General features: G+C 42.0%; 1 protein-coding gene and 1 long non-coding RNA gene across 3 annotated transcripts in view; one reads left to right on the plus strand and one right to left on the minus strand.

Moving 5' to 3' along the window:
* LOC109194212 (polypeptide N-acetylgalactosaminyltransferase 18) overlaps window positions 1-27,519 on the plus strand; it is a 171,459-nt gene that overhangs the window by 38,163 nt on the left and 105,777 nt on the right. The gene's annotated exons all lie outside the window — the stretch shown is intronic.
* On the minus strand, window positions 24,189-25,662 carry LOC106096935 (uncharacterized). The gene is made up of 3 exons (XR_001223279.3): window positions 25,511-25,662; window positions 25,281-25,431; window positions 24,189-25,203 (listed from the first exon to the last, which is right to left on the minus strand). It is a non-coding gene; the product is annotated as an uncharacterized LOC106096935 (long non-coding RNA).

A 27,519-nucleotide genomic window follows, 5' to 3' on the forward strand; every position in this document is an offset into this window, starting at 1 on the left:
CTGCAACAATGACATTCTTCACACTTGAAATCACAGCAGAAATTCACTGTGAAACATAGTTTCCAAGGACAGATGATGTGCCTTCAAAATTATATCAACTTGCACCCAACTTGCAGAGATTTGTCGGCTCTATGAGAGGGAATATCCAGGTCTCCTCTGTGGAAGTTAATCAAACAGTTAATCTTGTTACAGTGGCATTAATGAGTAAGAGTGTAGCTTTCAGCTAAGTCATGTACATGCACAAGCATCAACATATCAACCTTGTTTCTCAGAGTTGGATGAGAAAATTGGCACCACTCTCATGTCTTTGCAATGAGTGTAGAGGCGAGGTTTAGGGTGTTAGCTTAGACAAAGGCCAGAGCAGCAGAATCATTCTGGTGATTCTGAAACTTCCATCTTTTATTTTTTACCCCTCAGCCATCAAAGACTGATGCTCATGGTCGGGCGGGCGGTGTGGACGTTTGACTTTGTGAACATGATAACTCAAGACAGAGGTGATGTGGTGATGGTGGTGGAGTCTGTTCCAGCTGGTGGTAGGAGCTCTGAATAAACAGTCATTGGTTTTTTGTTCACTTTGCACTTGTTTACAGGCTTTTGTGCTTTAGTTGGATATCACCAAATATGTGTGGTGAGGTGTAGGGTTATCAGAATCTTTATGCAGTAGTTTATTTTCTTATATGATTGCTTTAATTGCTTTAGTTTTATGTCGTGTATCAGAAAATTGTTATAATCCAAAGAATCCTTCAAACAGTTCAAGCAGCAGTCCAAAACCATAGTCTGCATAGAAAATACGGATAGCCACTGGTTAGAAATGTCTTTTTAAATATTTAAGTTTGGGTGATTTTTGCCTTGATTTGATTGGACAGTTGTGACAGTAGACAGAATAGTGGGAAGAGGCGGGGAAAATGGTCCTGTGTGGACTCAGACCCGAGCTCCTGCAGCACAGTGGGCCTCCAGCTCGACCAGGTGAGCTACAGCGATGCCCTCCCTGGTCTCTTGAAACTGGATGTGACGACTGAGGGCAGATCTGACTGAAAAACAGTCCTTTGGGGTTTGTTGTTATGGTTCACCGCCTGTTCCCAGCAGCTCTTGCAGTGAACCTTCTGGGGAGCGGCTGCCACATGTCACATAACATCCAATCACTGCACGTTACTGAGATCAACGTTACATACTTGTCAGTGGGTTTAATGCTGTGGCTCATAAGTTCAGGCTTTTGCTCAGAGTTAATATGAAGCCCACATTAATCATTTCTGCAGCCAGACAGAGTAAAGTTTTTTTAAACTGCTTTAAAAATAACCAGATTCTTTAATGATTGGTTGGTTGGGAGACCTCTGATACAAAGCAGACTAATGATAAAATGCGATCAGCTAAATGGACCGGCATTACATTGAAGTATGCAGTGTGCTGAACACACTTGGCATATTCCCAGCCTTGTGTGGCTGGCGCTAATCACTCTCTCCTAACTGAGGAAATGAGAAGCTAAATCCTGCTTAGTGGCGTATTTCCTTTTGTGATGGAAACGTGATCTCCTGTATGAAATTCTCACAGGAAATATGAATCCTCTTAATGCTCTTTTTATATCTCACACATTGATTTTTGATTAGTGCTCCTTCCATTCATGTATCATCGCTTTGAAAACGGAAATTTGATCTCAGGTATAATAATAAAGCACTCGAAAGAAGCATAGTGGGGGCTCTAATTGCAAAAACTTTCTGATGTGAGAGTTGTACGAATACGTGCTCCTTACAATAGCTGAGATCAAAGCGGGAATGTCGTAGGTCTCGTTTGTTCGGCTTATTTCCCCGGTGTTTTTGTTTCTTTTCTTCTGGATGTAATCAGAGTCGCGCAGCTCAGGTGGAGTTGGAACATTGGCTATGACAGGAAGTTTGTGTTTAGCTGTGTCTAATAACCAAAGGAAAATATATTTTGAATTGCATCAGAAGAAATGGAGGGACCAAAAGTTATGAAAATTGATTGATACTGAGGACAGTGCAATAAAACTTTCAACAATAGAATAAAAAGTCTAGTTGTCATGGTAACGCTAAACCTGCCCATCCTAAATACAAAGAAGCTGCAATATTTGTTCTGCAGCTTAGCAACTAACAAACCACGACACATGTAAAAATGGCCCAAAATAAAATTTATTTACATTTTGTAATAAAAAAAATCTCATATCCACTTGGTTACAAACTTTGTTACACTTTCTTTTCGGAGCCGCCTTCAGTCAGTCGTTCTCTTTTATTGACAATTCGATAAAATCAGATGTTGAATATTGTACTTTTATACATTTGTTTTGTTTTGGCCACACAGACAGTAGAGTTCAGTCATGTGAAGATCGTCAACAACCAACACGGATGTGCTGTCAGTCAGCGCTGTGTCTATTGCTTTTTCTTCTGGGCTGGTTTTTCAGAACAAACCTCTGCATGCACAAAGGACAAAGCTGCTTCGGTTCCTCTCTTCAACAGTTTTTACCAGAAAAATGATATGAAATAATCTCAAAAGGAAGAGTGAACCTACAAATTCCCTCAGACTGGCCTGTGAGAGAGTACCAGAGCCTCTTAATGCTTCTCAAAGTCTCTTCTACATCTTCTAGTGTGTAGGTGATGTCTGTTGCTTGTTCAGAATAGAGGATACAGAAGATCATGTGGCTAAACGACAGGTTTTCAGCCCTGTGAATAACCGTAACCTCATTTTCTAGAAAGAAGGTAAAAAAAAAGCAATACAAATGCAAATGACAATTAATTACAGGTTAGCAAGAATAAGTGGGATACTTAATAAAGGAAATAAAGAAAGCTGACATGAGTCCTGGGAGGTGTACAGGTGCCTCTGTCAGTGCGCCCCAGGGTGGCTGTGGCTACAATGTAGCTTGCCATCACCAGTGTGTGAATGGGTGGATGACTGAACGTGCAAAGCGCTTTGGGGTCCTTAGGGACTATGTAAAGTGCTATACAAATACAGGCCATTTAGTATGTAAAGCTGGACACCAAAGACACCTTTACATACTAGACAGAGAGTCCGAACTGGAAAGGATGTGCAGCAGGTCAGGCTGAAGGAGGATGGAGATGGAAATGTGTTAGTGAGAGAGAGAGAGTGACAAGATTGAGATGGTTTGCACATGTGCAGAGGATGGATAATGGATGCATTAGACAAAGGATGACAAAGATGGAGCTGCCAGGCAGGAGGAAAAGAGGAAGGTGAAGGAGGACATGCAGAGTGTTGGTGTGACAGAGGAGGATGCTGGGATATGGTGAGATGGAGGCAGATCTGATCTGGCGACCCATAAAGCGAGCAGCCAAAATGGAGCTGACCACTGATCACTGTCAAGTTGATTGTCAAGAAGTTCATTCAAGTTGCAATTTATGGGCTTGTAGTCATGAAAAGTTGGATCTATTTATAGCAGCGAAGATCTTAAAACAGAGTCACGTAACAATTCCAGAAGCTGAATTCCCACTGTCGTATTTTACACTTACTTGAAGTTCTCTGTGAAACGCGATCAGTCTTTAAACTGAACTTTAGCAGGAATTAACATCGCTGCCACTGATGAGAAAACAGTTTTTATGCATGACAGCACTGTGCTCACACCAGTACACCGTCTTTATTAAATTCTGCCTAGTTGCATTCTGGAGTGATAAAATGATCCGTTGGTTACGTCTCTGGTCTGCACTGTCTCTCCAGCGCCGTGGAGTTCAGTCACATTAAAATGCAACAAGATCATTTAAGAGGTAATTAGATTTCCCCTGTTGGTCATCCTCCTTTGACTCGGTGCTCGATGCTCATACCCCATAGTTTATAATGCGTTCTTGTAGCACACTTTAACGGGTCACTGCTCAAGCTCATCTCCGTGTTGTTCGCTCTGCCTCTCAGATGGATTTCTCGCTGCGAAGACAGCGAGATAATACTGCGACACGCACGAGGCGCAGGATGCTAATGTTGTTTGATCTGTTGAAGTGTGTCGTGGAGCTGTATCTCGTCTCCATACAAATTAGCATCCATGCTGGTTAATGTATGTTGCTTTGTCAGTGGCAGGCTTTTATGCATGAATGAAATTCAGACATTAATAAAAAATGTGACATTTTTTTCTCCTTCCTTATCAAAACAATGGAGGTGTAGGAGAGCATACGCCGCGCCCGTCCTCACAGCGCTCTGATTGCTCTGACACTGTCGTGATAGAATAATTAGTTTTTTAAGGCCGTAAGTTAGAAAGTGACACCGGTGACAACAGACTCTTTAGAAAGCATCTCATTGTTTTTTCTAATTGTTGCTCTTTCTGACTTTGAGAAACTCTGCTCAGAATAAAAGGGGTTGGTTAGCTTTCTGCAAAGCGTGAGCAGATTTTGACATTTTATAATGCATTATTAATACTTGAGTTTGGTCCCAAGGTCAAAGGAGATACTTGCAGTCATTTTTACATTAAGAAGTAAAACGAGGAATTAGAACTTTTGAGCTGAGCAGCTCACGGTTCAGCTCTGCAGCCAGACTAATGCATGCTATGCATCCGTTTGGTCACAGTATTCTTAGCAAAGGCATCACAGAGACTATAATGCTGCAAAAGTCCAATTATATTAAATGAAGCTCGTGGTGATGAATGAAGATCATACTGTAATTGGTAAATAGTAGAACAATAATGAATGCTACTAAGCTGCTATGGAGGCACGCTGAACAGCCTCAACAGTGAAAAACATTTCTAATCATTACTGTAAAATGAGCATTGCAGTCAGATGTTATGATACTAATATATTTGTTAAGGAGGTATAGAGTGAGCCTGCGCTCTCTCTCCACTCTGTACGATATCTCATAAAGGCAAAAGCTGCAAAGCATCCTTCTCATGAAGAAAGCTGTGGAGGTGACTAAGAATAATGAGTCAGGCAGCGCTGTTCCCAGCCAGTCCAACGCCCATGCGTTCCCTCTTGCTCAGGTTTTTGTTTTTAATCATCTGATGCTGACACTTTCAGTCTGGTTTAAAAATGTATGAACTTTATTAGAGGTCTCTGCTTTTTGAAATCAATACTTTTGCAATTTGGCAAGTCTCAGAGAGGTTGGAAAAACAGGCGCGCCCACGTGCTCTGATTTATTTGGTAAATGCCGTCTTACAACAGTGGACTTTAAACTTGTGGCAGTATGGATTCTAGGGAGATAATGATAATAAATTACACTCATGAATTATTCTTTTTTTATTGGCTCGGGATGTCAGTTCTGATCCATTTGGGCTCGGGATGAATCTTACCGACTTTGGCAAACCCTCGACTTTTCCCGTGAAGTTTGTTCCATTTAGGCATGGCCCCTCGGGGTGAGTTGTAATCACTTTGGTGTTCCTGTGACTTTTAATCTAACACCACCGTAAATCCATCCAATTATTGGCCATACTCACTTTGCTTGGAGATTGCCTGGGGGCTGGAGCTTAACCCAGCTAGTGCTGTGGAGAGACTGGGTTGCCAGTCAATTACATCCATATTAAAACAGTCTCTGTCCAGACGAGCATTTTATCACAGTTTCAGAAACAATCTCCCTCGCTACTAACATGCTCGTAAACACACATCACGTACACGGGGCACCTTGGACACGAAGCAGAGGGTTTGTGCATTCGTAGACTGCGGAGGACCCAGCAGCGGTATAAAGTAAGACTAATGGTTTCTTGGCCTGGATCAATGTTTAGATGCAACAGTTTGCAGAATATTGCTATAAATATCAAGAAAGCATAAAAAAAATAATATTTGTATTGTTATATAAAATATAAATGTAATGGTGACATAATCTACATTTGAAAGGAGCCAGGCGTGGTGGTTCTGGCGCCTGACCTGAATGGCTCCTGGATGCTTCTTAGGTGAGGTGTTTTGGGCGTGTCCTACTGGAGGTCGGACCCGTGATGGAGAGATTATGGCTCTTGGCCAGCTTGGGAACACCTTGGTGTCACCTGGATGAACTGCATGAGGTGACCAGGGAGAGGCAAGTTTGGGCATCTTTCCTCAGGCTCGTCTCCACCATCTGAACTCAGATAAGCGGCAGATGGGTGGATGGATGGGTGGATGGACATAATCTACATAAACTCGGTCTGTTACTGAGGATGTAATATTTCCATTTGTCGTACCTTGTTTTTATGTGTCTGTTCCAATACCAAACTATTTTGTTTTTTAACGAGGCAACACGTGGATCGACTTAAACTCTCGTCACTGTAAGAATACATCCGCTGTGGGTTTATATCTGCAATCCTTTCATGATGTCCCTGAAGTTTTTGATGAAGCTAAAGAAGTACTAGTACTAATATGTGGACATGTGTATTTTCCTTCCAGTGAGTCCAGTGAATGAAGTTTGGCTCCAGAACAAATGCATGCCAAAAACAAACGAGGATGATGTAAGTTTACTTGCCAACTGGACAGTGATGTGGCATGTGAGAGCGAGCGTGACTACTAAAATTTGTTCTTATCAAACATCATGTTCAAACAGCGCTCTGATCAGCAGCGGAGGCTGAAATACAAAGATAAAATGAACAGCTGTGTGTTTTAATTGATGGAGTAAGATCAAACACAGTCCATCTCAGACTGACGCGTGCGCCGCTGTGCTTCTGAGACTCGTCAGAAGTTTGTTTTCCCTGGAACACCTCATGAAGAAGTTTCTATAGCGCTTCTGACTTGGCATTCTTGACTTGATAACCACCTCTGGGCTGCAGTTTCTCATCTCAGAGTATTTTATTTTTCAATCTGAGACAGGCTGATATCCTCCTGTTGCATCAAGACGCACGGATTGTTTCAGCAGTCCAAGATTTCATCACAAAGAAAAACTTTTTGACATGAAGAGTTCGGAGCTGCAGCAGAGGAACTTTGCTTTATGTAAATGCGCAGGTGTAAAGTGCGAGCTGGAGCTGAGCTCTCATGCAAGCCTCAAGATAGTAACCTCAGTGGAGCTCAGCATTTTTTTTAGGAAATGGTTGTTGTTACTGACACCAGTGACCTTTCAAGTAAGAGGTGGGGAAGCACCAATCGGCTTATAAAGAGATAAAATGAATATTGAGCAGATGTGAGTTCAGCTGATTGGTGCAGCCCCCCTCGGTTTCTCATGTGGGGAAATGAACTCCCCATCCCTTGTGTTTGTGCTCAGAAACATTGTGTTGTTCAGAACAGTGATGACAGATGAGACTGAGCTGTTCTGTTCTGTTGCTTTATAACATGAACTGTTACTGGACTTATATATTGGGTAGCTACCTTCCTGCTCCTGGGAAGATTCAGCACTATTCCAGGTTTTCCCCATGTGTGGATAACGGCTCTCACCGTGCTTCACTGGACTCCCAAAGCCTTGGAGACGTCTCTGTGGCCCTTTCAGACAGATGATGTCACTGACTTTGTTCCTCAGCTGGTTCTTTAGATCGTGGCGTGATCGTGATGTGCTGCTGGTTGAGATCTTTTTGCCTGCTTTTATGGCCAAGTAGCTCTGGATAGTTTTTTTTCTCTTAACAGATACAATGATTATTTAAAACTGCATTTTGTATTTACTTGGATTATCTTTATTTCACATATAAATGGAAGGGGGCATCTTAGCCGTCTGTGTTGTCATATACAGGTGCATGCCCAGCAAATCTGCAAACAGTAACGTCCTTTAAGTATTTCATCAGACGCGTGCATTTGAGGAGTCGTCGGTAACTGACCCACTGGATTTTGTAATTTAGGTATGAGGGGGTTTGTATATAAGCAGAACTTTCTCAAAGCTGTCTCAGTGCAGACTTTAATAAGCTGTAGGGAACATGAAAAATAGACTCTGTTCAACTCTGAATCCTCCAACTGCTGCTTGTGTTTTATTGTTCTTAAGGAAAATCTCATTAAAAAGTGATGTATTTCCTGTTTACAGCCTTTAGTCTGACACCTCTGTCACACCTGAGTTATGCCTAACTGGCAGCTGTCACCATGCCACACAGTGAGACACAGCCCACTTAAATCTGTTAGTAAAGCTCTGATTGTAGTGTCAGACAAACAGCGTTCTTTCTATTAAAGCATCGCAGCAGCGATGTACATACCCTATGTACACTTGATATAAAAACCCTCTCTATAATAAAGGGATCCAGGCAGCTTATAAATCAGCGATTGCCTTTATGTGCTCGATGCTGGGAGAGATGTTAAATCCCTCTCGGGATAGTGAACATTTTCCACCCATCACTTTTGTGATTCATGCAGTATACCAACCAACTCCTCCTCGCCTCCTCTCACTGCTGCTCTCTGTTTTCAGTCCTCTGACTGTGTCAGTACATGAAAATGATGTTTCTCCATGCATCCCATGCATCAGCTGTTACACGTTTTGTTCCAGTGTTATTAAAAAAAAACTCCCTAAAACTAATTAGATCAGATTTTGCCAGCAGGCATAAAATAGTTATTTAGTTCAATTTTATTCCTTTCAATATTGTTTTGTGACTGAAGATTAGTTTTATTCTCAGTTGTTTGATTTCAGGGAACTTTAATTAAATTTTCTTAAGTAAATAATTTGCTTGTGAAACTCTCATGTTGACTAAACTTGATTATTGCATTAGATTGATAGCATGCCAGCATACTGTGTGTTTTCAGCACGTAGATGTTGATGTGTTATATGAGTGCAGAGAACACTGTGTGTGTTTGCTGTCTTTCCATGTGAAAGAATCAGTTCTCATTAGCTGGATCTGCTGAGTTTATGTTATGGCTAAGATCATCGCTAATGACAAGTGCATTTATGTGTGAGGCTTTAAAGCTCAGGGGCATAGATGGGCTTGGCGGGACTCCCTTGGATCGAGTCCAGCACATCAGCTGTCACTGCTTCAGCTTCCATATATCTCAAGATAAGGTTCTTCCTGACAGGAAAGTGAGATTGTGAACGCTCTCTGGACCCAGGAGCTCTGTATTTTAAGTTTTTAACGTATTTTAATGTATTTTTTTAAATAAAGAAGACAGAGGAAGAAAAGTAAAGGAGGCATAAGGTCTAAAAAGTATGAAATGATTACTTGACAAAAGAAATTATGTAGTGAGAGATGATGGAAGACGCCCTGCAGCGGAGTGGCGACTTGTCCAGGGTGTACTGCTTTAACATGATTATCTAAGGCTAGCTATGATTGGTTGTAACTCAATGTGATATTAAAATCATTGCTAATTTGCTCTGGCCAAGAAATAAAAAAATAAAAAGGCACTTCTGAGAACTCATTAGAATGTCTGTTAATACTTTAGTTATTGAATGCTGAGAAATACTTTATTTATCCCATACTTGGCAAATTCTTTTATCACATGAGTTGAAATAATTTTGCAGTAATGATCGCAGCGTACAGGTTGGCCAGTCTCAATGAAACTTTGAACAGACACACACAGAGGTGATTAATATCTATATGTTTAAAAAAGAAAACGCTTATTTCAAATCCCAGTTATTGTGATTTTCATATTCACCATCCTGTGGATGTGATGCTACTTTCTGTTTTTCGTTTACGTGTCATGTTTTGGACCCAGAGTTCTGAGTTTTTGTGGGTTTATGATTTCTTTTGGCTTTGAGAAAGGATTATGTTCTGTTCTAGCTCTGTGTTAGCCACGACTTTGGGTTTATTAGTTCATTTTTGTGATTCTGTGTCATATTTGAGTCCGTGTCTCAATGTGAATGAGTTCCTTTTTTATTTTGATATGTCCTTTGACTTTCCTTGTTGTTCCTGGTTTGTTCCTGCTGTATGTCCCACCTGTTGTCCCCTGAGTTCTTTACCTTGTGTATATATTGCCTGAGTCTCCTCTTGCCCCTTGTTGTGTCCTCCCTCGATGGTGTGTGCTCCTCGGCTGTTGTCCTCTCGGCTCTGTCCTTCCTCCGTGGTTTGCCCTGGGCTCCTACTGTTTGCATTCCTGACTCCAGTGCTGCTGTTATTTTTGTATTTTTGGAAAAGCTGTTTTTGAGTTCACGTTCTGTCTCCTGGGGCCATTTCTAACATAGAGGCTGCTCATCCCCTTCATGTACCCAGCCTCTGTGTGGGTTTTCCAGGTCTGCCTTCAGTTCGCTGACATATAGCTCCAGCTGAATCGTGTTATACAGCCGTATGGGGTGGCTCTAACTCAGGTGAGAAAGAACATGTTGCTCTCTGTCACATATGAATCTGTGTAAATGTTAGAAAACACTTGGGTGTGGAAAAAAGTGCTTGTGTGAATGTGTGAATAAGGCATGTTGTATAAAGTAGAGTGGAAAACCATTTATATGCAGTTGAGAAGAAGGAAGAGACAGAACCTGAACGAAGGTGACCCTTTGCTATTTAGATGTCTTGGGTTTAAAGCAACCAAAAGGCTTGTTTCATAAAATAAAAACACAGCGTGAAACGGACCAGTTTCTAAGATAAAACAAGTTTCCACAGCTTATAGTGTGCGCACACTGATGAGCACTGAGACGCATCTTTACTGACGGATATTTCACTGTGATCACAACTTGGCGATCACAAGTTAGTCATGCCCTAAAGTGCTCATCATATCATCGATATCACTGTAAATAGACACACACCACATAGTCAACATCACGCTGTTATGAAGCGGGGAATGTTTGCTGAGGTAATAAATTAAGTGGGAACGAGGACAGTTTACTGATGTAATCCAGCCTGCAGCGGTGGCATGACCGGCAGAGATGGGAACATCGTCAGCACATGTGACGTATCGAACCAAGACACTGAAGACGCTGTAAAGATATGGCACCTAGAAGTTCACACTTTGGTGATAATTCTCAGTGACTGCTACTAACAGTTTGCTTTCCTTGCGTAAATACTAACCATAATATATTAAGAGTAATGTTTATGAGTGTGACTCCCGTCAGGAAAACTGCCTGGTATTCCAGGGAAGAAAGGGCGGAGATGTGGCGGTGTTGGTTGGAGACAGAAAAACTGGAACAACAACAGAAAGGCGGAGACTCGGCAGAACAAAGGTTGAGCTTCCTCTGAGGTTCTGGCTAACGAAAAAGGACTCGGACTCATGATATTGGATTTTATACGTTTCATTTTTCTTGGGAATACCTTTTGATATTTTTTTATCAAGCAGGATGATGTGATATCTGACACCTCTCTATGTTTTATGTGTTACTGTCGATGCGTTGTTTTTGTGTGCACACTAATCTACGAGAGAGCAGAGTGAGAAGGCCAAGGAAAGATGAAGATTATGAAATATGACCGTGAAAGCAAACAACTGTGACAGAAGTCCTAAATTCATTCAGAATTATTTAGGAAACATGCCCTCTGACTGTCAGTGTGAATCCTTTATGTAAATATTTCTGGTGTTTTGCATGTGTTGCAAGGCAGAAGCAGTGTTAACTTGGAAAAAATAAAGTCACAAGACTATCGCGTGATTGCTCTGCATTCCAGTTCAAGGAGGATTAAGCCATGTAGAACGACCCGACACTCTTCAGCCGCCCGCTTGAAGAATAGCAGATTTGCTTTGAAGTTAGAACTTGTATTATATTCCATGTTAGTTCAGCAGTTCACCTCACAGAATGAAGGGAGCAGATGGCAGTTACAATATTTAACTCCATTAATTTGACTCACTGAACTACAGGAAACCTCTCCATCATCTTTGTGCTGTCGGTGCCTTTTTTAAAAGGAATTATCTGACAAATAGTATGTGAGCTGTGTGGTAGAGCTTGTTCAAGGCGTTTTTGTTCTGCTTTTGATGAGTAAAGTTTTAATGTTTAATGAGATTACTAACAGTTTTCCTCTTCTAATAAATTAGACATAGCCATTGTAACATTCACCAACATTTTGAAGCGTCAGAGTTGACACTTTGGCTGCTGCCGTGTGAGGTCGCCTCCTAATCCTAGCAAGCCTGATTAGGCCCCAGTCACACAGACTGACAAACACTGACATCTGTAGTAAAAAATGGGTATTCAACTATCATTTGGCAAGTGGTGCTGGCCGTCGCTATCGTGGATTTGGTCACACAGAGGTATACAGTGCTGTATGGAAAACCTCCTTCCCTTGGTCGCTAGCAGATTGCGTCACCAGTAGACTAATTTGCATGCAAGACAACGACTTCTCTCGCCAAGCAGCAGCATGACATAAACTGGAAACAGAGACTGTTCAACTTCAAAATAAGTGTTGCACATTTTGAAATGTGTTGGTTGCAGCAGTGAGGCTTTAGCCAGCTGTAGCTTGTAGTTATGCAGCTGTACGTCAAATTTAAGATACTTGATCATCACCCTGGTAGGAACACTGTTTCCAGATATTGGACAAGTACTTTTCTCTTGTACCGTCCACCAAGAAGGTAAAACAGCTTGTAAGTGAAAAAATGAAGCTCTGTGTGTGTTCTTGGTTTCTGTTACCTGAAGCCAACACTTTAGATTCAGAGTATCCTGTTTTTGAAACTTTGTCTTTTGATGAGTCATAATATGTAACACGTGGAGTGATTTTATCATATGGAACAAAACCAAATTTTAAGTTTGTATCGTTTGTAATTAAATAAAATCACAGAGGAATCCTGTTGTTTGTGCTTTTAAGATGACGAGGCACACGCTGTGTATCACTTCATGAATACGTGTTTGCGTGTGGGTGTTGGACTGTTCACCCATCTGTGCAGTCCAGATTATTCATCATAATCTTAATCCCTCTGTAGATAAGCAAATACTGACCCAGTATCTCACCATCCCACTCTCTCCCTCTGCACCCTCCACGTGCTGCCACACACTACAGTGATGTTGTGGTTGCTACAGCAATCACACCCTCACAGGCAGTATCAAAACACATTCAGGCAACTTAAGAAAAACCAACTACCCTGAGCAATCATCCATTTTCACAGTAGTTTGCCATGAGTTAAATGACGTGTAATTTTCCACTGTACTGCGGGCGTGTGGCAAAGTTTGCTCCCGGCCTAAAAGCACTTCGAACTCCAATTTCTACGTGAAGGGAAAAATCACTTTATTTAGTGGCACTGAGATGATTTGGACCAGGAAATGAGCCTTTAAAAGCATCAGGACAGATGGGGAGTGGAGGCAGTGCTTCCTGCTGCTGTGCTTTTTAGATGCTAAACACCTCACACTGGCTTGTAATTTCCTCATCATATGCTTCTGGCCTTCACATTCACCAGATGTCAAAGCAGTATGAGAGATTTTAAAGCCCTGTGTAAGACACTGCTGGTTACTAATATGATCAAAACTCCAAATTAGTTTTTGTGTTTGCATTCTTGCTTTTTGTGGATGCACTGCAGCATCTCGCCAAGACGTTTACCAGCTGTCAACAGAGATGATATTGTTTCCACCTCTGTCTCCTTGTGTGTGTGTTTACCAGCTTGTTTAAACACAGAGATATACATACCTGCCATAGTGCATTGTCAGTACTGCAAGATGCAGTTACAGTCAGGCCTAGAAACCAGTTAGAGACTTTCTGGCAACCTCTGGTTGTCAGTTGGCAAGTGGTTGCTGGAGGCTGCTGAAGTCACAAAGAAGGTCTTAAAGAGGGTGCTGCACCAAAAAGCTCCTTGTGGTTGCTTTGGTCAGTAGCAGATTGCTTCAGTTGCTTGTAGTTTGCAGGTAAGATGCTGATTTATCTGCAAACACTTAACTAACCACCGAGCTGCAGCGAAACCTGAAAAAAATGCAACACAACTGGAAATTGTTCACTTTCAAACAAATGCAAGGATTGTTTTGGAGCAGTGATGGAAACCTCTTTAACCTTCATCCGCTGACAGGAAGCAACATCTCACAACCTCTTGCTGATTGGAGAATACATTTTTCTCCCTAACAGCTGATCTCTAGTGCCTAAAGGTGTGTAGTTGAGATTAAACTGGAAGCAGACTTCTAGTTCTCATGTGGTCCCATGTGTTATGGGCCATCATAGCTGGTGTAATCTCAGGGTGCTCTGGAGTTTATCTTGATTTTATGTTTAAGTCATCACTCCTGGTTTGAATTTGCCTCATTGAGTGTAATACTCTTTAATCTTTATATGTAATTACTTTATTTAACAATTTTACTCTCATTGTACAAAGCCAACAAAAATACAGTTTTGCTTTATTTAGCATGTGAGATTAAAAACAAGACGGTGATTGTGATGGGAAGTATTGAGCTAACATTGTGCGTCAGCAACAGCACAAACCATTGCAAAGTGCAGCCAGTCAAGATGGCGAGCAAAGCAGGGCATGTGTGGTTGCTTAGCAGCTAACAAGTTATAGTCATTACATAGCCTTCCAGAGGTTGCCCGGGTCCGCAGCTTCGCTCTATTAAAGGCACTTATTTGTCTGGCATTGTGATATGAAGCAGAGGTTTCAAGACTTAATTTAACCGGTCCACCGAGCACCGCAGGAAGGTTAAAGAAAATCCAGTCAGTGTGATGAAATAACACAGCCAGCACGCTTTTATCAGGTGGTGTCAGGCTGTCTGCCATGACAGGGATATTAAAAGAAAAAGGGGCTAAATAATTTTTTTGAAACAACTATCTATTCATCAGACATGTTGAGCTAAGCTATCCAACAGCAGATCGTTTCTTTGTGAGTGTTCAAGATCAGATTTGGGGTTACAAGCGTATATATGGTGCAACATCGCCAGTTTAAGCCAAGTTTTCATTATTCATTACACAAGAAATTGTTAGGGAAGCCTAAACAGTTTTTCCATAAAACTGTAAATAATGCTCAGCATACATGAGGAAGTCATACATCTGTAAAACAGCTCTTCTATAATGAACACAGGGAGAGACAGAGAGAAAGTGTTGGTAACAATGAAATGAAACCATGAATGTAAACAGAAAGTTTTGGTGTTACAAAAAACTTTTATCAGCCAAGAATGGGAAAAAAAGATGATGCAACACAGCAGTAAACTTCCCTCTGTGCCAAGCCTCTTGAAAAGTGTCTCTGACATCCAATTAAAAATGAACATATATTTTTCAAAACACAAGAATTTCTCAGTTTTAACATTTTATATCGTCTCTGTCTGTAAACACAGCTCTAAACATTTTTGTAAAGGGGATTGTGTTTCGCATGTGTTCGTATAAAGTAAAGAAAATGAGGATTAGATTAGTCAACAGCTGATTTCTCTGTGTGTGTGTGTGTGTGTTTGCTTATTGGCGGTAATGAGCACTAAGTTGTTGAAGATGTTGTTTGAGGTTGTAACACTTACCTTTAGAGCAGCAGGGACAGATGGCTCCTGACAATTAAAGAGCATTACCACTAATTAGCAGCAAAGATGCGCCGCCTCGATTAGCCGTTCATTCTAACATCAGCCAGCAGAAGAGGCTCTAATGAAAGTCACTTCATTTGTTTGCCTTCACAAACAAATTCCAGTTAATTCTAATGGGTTGTCTTTAGAAAGTGTTAATGTACAATCAGACTTTATTTGGCATTTGTGTAGTTGTTGACTGACAAACAGAATATAAGGCATTTCAGATATAAACAGGCTTTTTTCTGTTAATGAAATGATGAAATGAAGTAAATATCAAAGAGCTCGTTCTGAAGAGACGACTGGATGATCCAATCCGGTACCCGCCCCGCGCGGCTTTGACCTCTATGACTTTCCTGTTCTGACTCCTGAGATGCAGCCGTTTGCAGATCAAAAGTTTGGCAGACAGCACACCTCACATTAGGCTCCCAAGGTTGTTTCACTCGAATAGTGCCGATGTTGCTTTATATATGAATTTCTCTGCATTTTTTTTCTCCCCCCAGCTTTTAGAGGCAGTCGAGAGACAAATTTGGACTAACACTGTGTCAAGCGGTGCGAGTCAAACACTTAGAAGCCACTCAGCATCCAAGGCAAACCCTCAGGTTGTGTCAGAGGGATGAAATGTTGAGATTCATTTTACGGAAAATATGAATGATGTGCCTGAGCTATCCTTTTTTTCAAATAAAGTCAGGAAGCAGAGACACTCTTATGATCGTTCATCGCTCTGCCCCTGACTAGTGCTCCCAGAGCTAAACCAACACAGGATTACTGTTGCCATAAACATGCAGGACACACACATTCAAGCACACATACTCTCTCTCACACACAACAGTGCAAATCTAATTCCCAGAAGACATTCCAATAGAGAAATAATAACAAAAAAAACCCCAGTCTTGGACACACACACTACAATTACTCGCTGAATCTCAAACATGTGTAGTCTGCATGAATAAGCATCCTCCATAAACCACCTGTCTTTACTAATCTAGCCCCAAATACATCACTCGCATTGTGTGTGTAAGTGTGTGCAGACAAACCTAATGTGGTTTGTGATTGGGTAATAAGTGAATCCTCCCAACAGAAAGAGGAAAGTGTGTACGTTTCCTTTTTTGCTTCCATGCATAATTTTGGAGACTTTTCATTGGTCAGAGCGTAATATGCTGACAAGAGGACCATCTGTCTCTGCTGTGCTGCGGACCGCAGACCCCCTGCTCGCATGCACAGGCACAATGTGTCTGATCAGAACTTCCTCCCCTCTAAACGAACAATTCTTCTAAATGTTTTCTGTTCCAGTAAAACTCTCCGGCTGCCTTTTATGTCCCTGTTGTGTTGCAGAAACTGCTCAGTTACTCTTCACATCCTAACAATTCTCCTCAGTGTGGATGCCCTAAGGTTGTTGTCTAGACTATATATAGGCCCACATGAATCACCAACAGTTCTGCAGCACATTTGGTTTTCATCTTTACTCTGCATAGGAATTTTAGTCTCAAGTAGGCAATATTAGCATGAGATCTGTAAGAGAGCATCTAGTGAGTATATGCTGTTATGGAAAAATGATTTACGCAAGTGTAATTGCACACGCACGCACACTTATGTAAAACAGGGCAACAAAACAGATTGTTGTGTTAATAGAAGCTGAATATTGTTAAGCAACCTTGTTTTATAGACATTCAAACAAACAGATATTCCTGACCTGCCCGAGAGACTCTTCACTTAGTACGACATCATCACTAAGAAGGTTTTTGTTAACTTATCTGAATTTTCATCAGCTTATAGCTGTTTCAGCACCACGGACAGCACCATAAATAGCACAGTGGGTCCAGTGCAAAACCCTGTTTTTGTGTAATACTCAATAATACTGATGCTCTGATCTCTACATGGAGCCCTGGATGGAGGGGACCTTGTAGTCAGTCATATTTGTACCCAGTGTTTGATCCATAAAAGAACTGCTGAGAACAAAACAACATCAGAGTGTCTTTTCTCAGCAGAGTGGAATCACAAACTAGCTTTTATTTAGACTTTTGTTTTGCTTTTTTTATCATGTTTCTTTTTTGTTGTTTTGTTTTGTTGTTTTTATTAATCTATCCAGTATCTGAGCTGTTGAAAAATATACTGAAACGTCCAACTTTGGATCAGGATCTGATGATAAATGATCTTTTGTGGTCTACACAAGTTAAAGGTCAGCCATTAGATTTCATTGATCTCAGGTTTATACAGTGGAGTATTATACAATAAAGCAAATAACTTGTTTTGTAGTTTTTAGTAAGTTGGTGCAATGTCAGGACATCAGTCTAAAACTCCCCACTATCAATGGTACATTTAGAAGTTTTCTTTAAAAATATAAATTCATAATCTTAATTGGATAAAAACAAAACGACATAATCAAAAAAGGCTGTTTTTCACTTTTTTCACGTTGCGTAAGCCTTTGTCAAACCATTTGCATTCCTCAGAGAAAAGGGCTTCAGACATTTTCCTAATCCTAACCAAGTCATCCGACCAAACAATATTTGGTGCCTCATCGTCGAGTGAGAGTAAAACAAAAGAAACAAACAAATTGTTTCAGAAGTCGAGTTTTGCTTCGCTCAACAATCCTCTCTTCCTCCTGCAATAAAAAACAATATGTTGTTGGGTATTTGAACTGTCATTGCACCAAAATCTAAAAACTTAAGTGGCAGACACCTGAGATCATCATTTGCAAAGCTAGTAGTTCTTTTTTGCTCTTTTCCGCTAATCCCCAGTTTCTCTAGCATCCTCCCTCCTGTATCGCACTTTAGGGGATTGAGGTTTGCCATCTGCCCAGGCCAGGTTGTTCTCTGCTGGGCAGCAGTTGTCTGCTGCTGCTTCTCTAGCTTCAGGGCTCCCTCTCTGGAGAGGGGGCAGAGGAGGTTAATTAGCCATAATAACTACCTCCAGCACAGATGATAAGTTGGGGCTATCCAGGCAGAATTTCACTGCAGGTATGCATAATCAGTTATCTGATTGGTTAAATCCATTTTTATATATAGCATAAAGAATATATACATGTACAAGCAAAGAAATGTGCAAAGACAAAGTTTAAACTCTTGATGAAGGATTCTGTTCATTCTTGAACATGATCAGAGCAGCTGCTTATTTTATGATGTTATACACATTGTGCACTGAGCTAATTTATCAAGTAAAAGCCAAAGAGGACATTATCACTCCCACACAATGAAGTGCATGCCAACAAAAGTTATTTTATATGTGAAAGTATTTTTCTGCAAAAGACAGAGGAAGGAAGAGAGCAGAGGAAAAACAAAAGGAGGGCAGATAAAGTACAAATACAAAGAAAAAAGGAAGAAAGAGAAGTTTTATGTCGACACCGAGTTGTAAGAGGTAAGAGAGGAGAATCGAGCCGAGAGTGAAGCCGGCGAGACACGGAGCAGACGGGGTTTATCTTGAAGGCATTACAGCTGATTGATAGAATGAGAGCTTGTCTGGCAATCCAAGGCAGGGTGTCATGTCACTGAAGGGGAACAGAAGACTGGAGAGGGAGGATGAAGAATCCTACTCAAACAGAGGAGGTGTGCATGCCTACCTTTCTTTATCTGTCCAGTAGCCTGTCAGTGCACACAGCCTCCCTCTCCGGCTCGTTTTGGAGGGATTCTAAAAGATGAATGGAAGTAGGGCTGCTAGGAACACTCACAGTTCTGTATTTACTTTGTTATGTATCTTTCCATGGGTCCGACGGGCTACGACAATTTATATTGATGGTAACTGTCACAGCTTTTTACTGCACTCGTGGCTCACAGCACTTTCTGGCTTTCAAATAAAACATCTTTGTGGGATCCCTTCTCACAGCGTTCAGGTGTTATATCAGATTATTTTGCCCAGTCTGCCCACCCACAGGTAATCAGGCCACAGCTTGTCCACAGGCATTCACTTTGATCTTGCTGATGGATCACTTCCTGCATGGTCGTGCAATGCCAGAGAGCTCCAAGGCTCTGTATAGAGACTGGCTAGTGAGGATGTTGCAGTCAGGCCCAGATTTTGCATGCCGTCAGTGGCTTTGGCGCCCAGTTTTCTTGCTTTTAGGGATTTAATCTCCATATGGCCTTGATATCTGGCTCTGGAATCCAACAGGACTTCTTCCTTGCTAATTCTGATATCAGTGGTCAATGAAAATATTCTTGCACTACCTATGGCATACACCCCTCAGCTGCTGGTCCCGCCTGGCACCAAAGAATCAACTTAAATATCTGGAGCTGCTCTTCTTTCTTGTCAAAATGAAAAACATAACACTAAAGAATCAATTTCCTCCCTTTAAAATCTGGTCCTAAAGAAGAAAATAAGTTTCAGGGATTGTTTTCCTTTTCTGGTAAGCGTCTATAAATCAGCTGGATTTGGAGCTTGATCTGTACAAGCTTTCCAGAAATATGCTCAAGTAACGGTTGCAGTTGGTGGATTGCTGTGCATCCTGCTGCTACATCCCCACCATCCCAGTCACATGATTAGGACCTTGATCTGGAAAAGCCTTTCAGTCATCTGAGCAAGGAGGCTGGATTCTTGAGGGGGGGAGCAAAAAAAGCAAACACGGCATAAAAAAGCTTATCTTTAACTAATAATGTGAGGGCCAGCTAAGGCCTCAGTCACACTACAGTAAATAATAAATAGGATGCAAGGCAACTGCACCGGTCACCTGGTGGTAGGCAACCTGTCTCAGTTCAACTCAGATTGACTCTCAGAGTACCTGGCATGGCTAGATGGCTCAAAGCTGTGAGTGAGCTGTGAGCCGAGCCCCACCTGCTCCACAATAATACTGAAATTTTATAGAAACAGAGCAGAACCAAACTGAACTTAACAGAGTGTCTGATGACAATCCTGATGCAAGGATCATACAGGGACACAGCTTGTTTTCTTTTTACAGTGAGCAGAAGAGGTTCCAGGCTTTTAGTCACATTTCTACACAGAGATCAGCACACAATGAAAACCCCCCTGTATGTCTTCTCTCAGCAGTGCGCACACAGAACAACATTCACGTTTCCTTATTTCTTTTAGTTTCCTCAACAGGCACTTTTATCAAATGTCTGTACCTGACTCCGAGCGATTGTGGATCTGATCCAGGTCTCTTGAAATAACAGTTTTAAAGGCAAGGAAATCACGAGTTGATTGCACATGGTTGCAATAATTGTGCTTGCACAGCAGGCTCCAACTACTGTTTTCCCTGGTGTGCCTGTGGCCTAAGCCACCACCGACAAGAAATAGTTTTGTGTCAGTGTTGGTAATGTGTGGTTCTTCACAGTTAAATGGAGTAAAATGACTCGTGATAAGCTCATGATGCACTGAAAAGATATGCGAGACATCCTTATCCTCGCCGGTATGACTTCAGAGTTGGGTTTTCACAGAAACAACACTACAAAAATCACTGAAGCACTTTAACTGTCTTCTGTCATGAAGGAAAACATTCAAGTATCATATTTAATGGAACATTACATTGAAGTCTCCAATTTCATGGTTTCTTGTTTTATTTCATCAAAAAGGTTTTAGAATGGCCTGAATGATTGAGGGAAATAATGTGGAACGTAAATTGGAGGAGGGGGGCCAATCTTTCCTTTGTCTTTGAATCTTACCAGGTAATGCATGATAAACAAGTGGTTTACAAAACAGTCAAACACAGCGGTACTCTCTGGCTTATTTGTTCATTCAGGCACAGCTGGGTACAACAGACAGCGAGTCAGGACGTTGTTAAGAACAAACGCTGCGTAAGCGTCCACTAGTAGAAGGTAGCAGCAGTGGGTAGATGTCTGCTCCGCAGCGATGCTGATAAAGTGATGACAGCCAGAATGTCACTATCATCCAAAAGCCATTATAGGGAGACGAGTTAATCAGCTCCGACAGAGTGTTTTCAGAGCTGTGTTTCTTCTCTGAGGATGCAGCAGTCACAGCAGGTAAACACCTGCGCAGCGGGATCCCATTTTCCACTTCATTGAAGAGTCCTTTTGTTGTGTAGATGCACGAAAGCATAAAAACTCCAGTTTCACAAACCCTGCAGAGTCTTTCAGGTTGGGTAAGGACACCCAGCATCCTCAGCTGTAAGTATAAAAATGGCTGTTGCCTAACCTGATCTCAGATCTTCCTTAGACAACACTGCTCCCCTCACACTGTCTGTGGGGCTGGGATGATCCAGCTGTAGCTGTCACTCATGTTGTTGTCAGGTTTCAAGTTAAAAATGAACCGCCTTCTTGACAGAATGAGCTGATGGCTCAGCTGATATTTTTCTGCACATCCAAATAGTAAATGTTCTATGGTGCACACCATTTAAACTGTTTTAGCATATCCATAGTTGTTGCACATCTGTAAGCTGCTTTGCAACCCCCTTTTTAACCCCAGCACCACCTTGTTTTCTGACTTAATCGATGACATATCTGTTGTCTGTTTCCTGCTCTGTTCTGTATGCTGCCAAATATAACTTGGATCGTCTTTGTGACTCAAAGTCAACTCAACAGTTTTCACTGGATACATAAACTTAGCCCTGATGGCTTTTATAAGACTTGTTCTTGTCTGTCTTACTATTCCTAATGCACCACCGCTGCATCCTGGCAGAATGTAGAATGCTTTGAAAATGCGCTGCAATTACTTGACCTTAATTTTGTAATGCAATAATTTGTAGATGTAGGATTTTACGAGACAGACGATGAACAAAATGTAATATTCCAACAATTGAGCAACAATTTAACTATAATAATGATAAATGTGGAATTATTTCAGGGGAAATGTCATCGCTAACTGTCTGTAATAACTGGAATTCTGCTGCAACAGTTTCTTTATTGATTTGTAGCTTGGTTTTTTTGAGTAATAGCTGAGTTCTCTGCAGAGCATGTTTTAAAACCCCGGAGCCTCCATCAGGCTGAGCTCATGTAAATGTGAAGCCCTTTCAGAGTCAACAGATGTGGTGAGAGGCAGAAGCTTTATGGGTCAGGGAGGATTACATCTCCCGTTCTCTTCCACGGTCCTCTCATCCCTTCATCTCTTTCTCAGTTTTTCTCTCTCCCACCTTATTTTCCATTCTCTGCTTCTGTTTTTCCCAACATCATCTCTCCACCACCCCCTCCCCCGCAGTCTTTGGCGTGCTGCCATGTTCATGCCACTGGCAGGTCATGGCTGACAGATGGCTGGATGGTGAGGGCCAAGGCTATAAGACACTGGGCCGCATGAAACAGGACGGGCCCCATACATTATCGAGACTCGAGGGTGTTTCTCATTTTTAACCTTTCGTTGCCCGGGGGCGGACTGAGGGAGAGGGCTGTCGACATTTGAACAAAAACCCTATTTGCTTTGGATGTACTGTGACATTTTGAGTTCTCGTGTGCTGTTTTGCTTTTCTGAGGGGCTCTTGTCACATTCTGGGAAAGTGAAGGACCTTCCAGAATCAGACGAACTTGTATGCCACACCTCCCCTGCAGTTTGACAAGTGTCTGCTGAAACAGACCCTAATTCAAAATGTCACCATACCTTATAAAAAAGAAAAGACTGTGACTATGAATTGGCCCCAGTTCTGTAACTCTTTTGGATTATATACGATCCCTCTAACTGCAAGAACCCCTCTATTAGCAGGAAATGTCCGCACTTCTATCGACACAAAAACAAGAAGTTCAAGAAGCACAACTAATTTGAGTTTTCACATATTCTTCTCCAATTTAGAAAATCTTGTGCACAAGCTCGACACTCTTCAAGGAAACCCAATAACATTTAGATTGGGATCTGGTGAAAGTTGCTGCCCGACTCTCTGTCTCTAAGATTAATGGCACCACAGCCTCGAGTCCCCATCTTCACCACTGCTTTGTTCTACAGTAGAGCTTTTATTTCAATGCTTACCTTGCATTGTCGAGCGTATTGGCAAATGCAAATAACACCAAGTCTCGTTATTGTCACGATTGGCTCTTAACTTTGAATCCTCAGTTTAACTTGCAACCCTAATTATCACACACTGCTCCATGGTCCTGTTCTTGGCTCGGTCTTCCATTAACATTACCCTACCCATCAGCCACTCACAGCTGTAGGAAAAGGGATGCAGTCAGGCAATCACAATCCAGTCCAAACACCAGCTCGAGTCTTTGCCCCCCTCCAACCCAATCTGCTCGCTCCATGTACAACACCAGCAGCTATGTGTCGTTTACATGCACAGCAGCCTCGTTAAACAATGACACAGAAAATAACACAATATCTTAAAAATAGAAAGTTGAATTCGTAGGCAATAACACTCAACCTTTGTCAGTTCATTACTCTTAGGGCGTTTGCTGTTACAGCTGTACTCTGACCGTACTGACTGTGAGCTGTATTCATGAGCTGCGTAATTACCAATTTCCCAGTTGTGAATAGAGTTTGGGTCATACCATCCTGTTACTGTTTCAAGTTAGGAATGAAATTCTTCTGACTCTCTAATACATCTAAATAATCTTAGTAATAGAAGGCAAGAACCCCAAACAAAAGATGTGAATGACAAACGTTTATTGATAATTCAGCGACAAGCTAGGCCAGAACCTGTGGTTGAGAGAAGGTCTCACTGAGGATTGGTGGCAGCTCCTGGCAGGAGGCTGACGATGTTGAGATTTGGGGTTTGCTGTTGTCAGGGCTCTGTGTGCAGGCGGATGAAGAGGAGGATCCAAATGCGAGACTTGGACACTGAATTGAAACTCAAACCTTAGCTTTATTGCCAGTGAAAGCAAAACATGAACTGAACAAAGAAAACTAACCACAGAGAACTGAAACACACAGGTATAATCTGATGGTACGACGCGACACTGAGCACAGGAAAACACAGGGCTAATATACACAGGGTGGTAATCAGGGAATGGGCAACAGGAGGGAGACACAGCTGAGAGAAATTGGACTAACGAGACAGGGGAGCAGTAGAACTGAACACACTCACATGAGACACAGACCTTCACAATAAAACAGGAAACAAGAAACCACTAAACAAAGACGCAGACTGAGAGGCAGACAGAATATAACACATGGAACTTGAACTACGCAAAACATGAGACACAACCAAAGAGCAAATCCTAAAACACGAATAAACAGAAACCTATAATTCTCATAATGGTCAACAATGAAAAAGAATCAAAATACAATCCAAAATACACAATTAAACCAAGACACGAGAAACTCAAAATACTGGGTCAAAACTGACCCAGAACTGTGACAGCTGTATTATCACTGACAGTAAGGAGAAATGGTCCTCAGTGCCTCATTGATGTAGCAACTATTACTGGGAACAGCAATGTAGGCAGATGATGAAATGAGATAAGCAACGTGTTCATTTGGCAGCTTGTACTGAGAAAGTTGATGAAGTTCAGTTAGTAATGAGTAAACATCACTTGCCAACATATAAAAAACGAATAGTGAAGCTGACGAGAGAGAAGCGCAGAAGATTTTTAAAAGGGAGTGTGGAGATTTAAAAAAAAAAGGGGGGGCATCCCGGTGCCAGAAATAAGAGCAGGAACATTTTCAAATGGTTTCTGGCTGGAATGGCGTAATTCCTTAAAACAGCATGTAATGTGTTTGAGAAGTGTCAAAAGTTTAAACTAATCACCACGGGGTGCTAAATCCTGCTGATTAAAAAACAAGCAGTAGTGGGTGAATGCTTGAGTAAAAATAAATAAATATGTTTAATCTGAAGGAAAACAGAATATCTCTTGGTGCAGAAAACTTCTCCAATGTCCATGTAGAGTTAGTAAAAGTGACAACATTTATTTATTTTCCAACAGTGACTGGGAGACGGAAGAGAAGGTCCCAGCATGTAAATATACTGGCTTTACTGAAAGCTGTGAAGACTGGATTTTAAAATCAAGCACCAGATCAGGAGGCGAGCTGATGGGACTCCAGATTCTAGCAACCTAGTCTGCTAGACTTGATTGGTTTAAAGATGAGTGAAGAACACTTAAGAGAGTTTATATTGCAACAACTGTCAAGAACCGTAGTTCAGCACACGAGCTGGACCCAGAAGCAGAGACAATACGCCAAGGTGCACGCAAAATAAACTCTATTTGTAACTGAGGGTGTCCCGGAAGGGTCAAAGGAAAACACGCCGAGTAAATGGGAAACAAAGGGACCGGGAGATAAGCAACTCGGGAACGCCGTAAACAGGACCGTGGGAGGCTGCAACAGAAAGGGGAAGAGAGTTACTGGGGAGCGGGGAAATAACAGCATACGCGGGGTAGAGTAATTAATCTTACGATCAGGGCTGGGCCGTGGGAACCGGAGAGAGGGGTGAGGGTCCGCGGGAGAGCTCCAGGGAAACAGAGGAGATGATGACCGGTGGTGATCCGAACTCCAGGCGGGCAGGAGGACAGGCAGGTGAAGGCTCAAGACACGCCGAACGGTTACCTGAGCACACAATGAAAGGATTAGCGTTGTTCAGAGCAATCAGAATTTCACAACCACCTTCACGTGGGGGCCAAGTTACCGCTGAAAGGTGACTAACGGACTGGCGTGGAGCAGCTGGCTGAGCGGGGTTAAATAGTCCACCCGATGATCGCCTGGAATGGGATGCAGCTGTGGAGTCGACAACCACACCCGTGGGCGTGGGCATCCCATCAGCTCCTCGGACACCGGGCCGCAGACCATGACAACAATTTCTTACAGAAACCGTAAGACAGTGCACACCTTGGACCATCTGTCATCCCATCCATGGCAACACATGTATGCAACTTTTGGTTGCCATGTTTAATTAAGATTAAACGCAATCCAGCAGAATACTCAGTTTTGGAGATGGCTGAAGATTTGGCAACCTGGTGCCAGATGTGGAAGCAGACACAACTGAGAAGGAGAACAGAAAAAGTCCATCCAGCAACCCACAGCCTGAAATGGGAGATTAATTATGTTGAAAAAAATTTAAATGAAGAGAAATGTATCTGGCAACCTGATGCCAGACATGGGAATAATATTTAACCAGTAGAAGTGAGAAAGGATTCTGGCAACAAAGTGTTTTGAATGTGACTGGAACAGTGTTTAAAGTGAATCTGGCATCGCAGGGCCAGTACTGGGAACCGAATGTTGAAAAAATAGGATAGAGAAAGTGAAAACTGGCAAAGAAGATGTAGTTGAAGAAGTACCATGTGTGTTCTTAGCAGAAATTATGGAAGTTGGAGGCTCTATCGGATGGGCAGGTGGATTGGATCGTGAGGGATCTTGCCTAGTGATCTTTGGGAGGCTAAATTAGTTCTTTTTAAGCTCATCACTCTCTCTTTGAGGGCTGTTTGCAGACTGGCTACAACAACATGGGGAGACCCAGTTAGTAGTGGTGACTTGAGTTGAGGAACCTATTTCTGAATCTCAGGTGAAGAAGCAGGAGGGAGCTTGAAATCTTGATTGGAGTATAGAGAAAGTTTGGCTAGCAGATATAACTGAATGGGTTGTTGGACTGTGGGATAATTTGGCTGGTTCCCATCCTGCCGTGGTGTGTCAGATGTTGGCAGGAAATCCGTCAGGTCCTTAATTTAGTCTGAGTGCTCGGTCTGTGCTGCTGAGTCTTTGTCCTGGTGCTTGGAGTCGATCAGATTGTGTGGTCTGGTCCATTTTCCTGCTGTGGGAGGCTGCTGCCACATTAATGTTGTGGCTAGTCTATGTGTGATTTTTAACTTGTTGTTACTGTTGTCTTCTGGTGTTCTGATTGGTCAGGTATCATACTACTTTTAGTAAATACAGCTGTCTCCCATCAGAAAGCTGGATTCAGCAGCCCAGATTCTTACTACAAGCTAGCAGTCCTCCTCTGTGGATAAGCAATGATACATGCTTTTAATTGATGGGAAATGAGAATCCCACTACCACCTTCTTGACACTTTGAACAAATTTCCTGATCTTACAGGCAATTATAATTTTCAGTTTAATGAATCCTGGACATGAGGAGCATTAGGCGGTATAGCTGCTGGAAATGTGCTGATGGTGCCAGGACTGGGATCATAAATATACCAGCAGGCCTGTCAGGACTGCTGGGAGAGCAAAGTCGTGTTTGAGTTTACAGATGTAGAAGGTTTGGATGTCCCCCGCCTCATTTGCCATGATGTGCAGCATCACGGAGCCTGTAATGCAATCCCACTGCTTACACACACACACACACACACACACACACACACACACACACACACACACTGTTCTGTACATCACTTGCTATGAGAGTTACACTTGTTAATTAAGTCCGGGAGATGCAGGGGGGGCTGCTTGTCAGTGCCAGCCAATTCATAACGCTGTGTGAGTGTGAAGCTCTGCAGATGGTGGGAAGCAAAAGAGATAACAGTACAGTATGTTTCCATGCCACAGTTAGATATGGACGTGAGCCAGGCTTTTTTTAAGCAGGTTTCTCTTAATTGGAGTCTAAGCTTAGCAAGTTTGTCTCCTGATCCAGGTTCCATAAGTAATTGTTGTTGTAAGAAGCAACGTTTTTGTGGATGTTAACTGGAAGCTCCTGATAGCAAC

This window comes from Oreochromis niloticus, linkage group LG7, assembly GCF_001858045.2.
Source record: "Oreochromis niloticus isolate F11D_XX linkage group LG7, O_niloticus_UMD_NMBU, whole genome shotgun sequence".
Lineage (NCBI taxonomy): Eukaryota > Metazoa > Chordata > Actinopteri > Cichliformes > Cichlidae > Oreochromis > Oreochromis niloticus.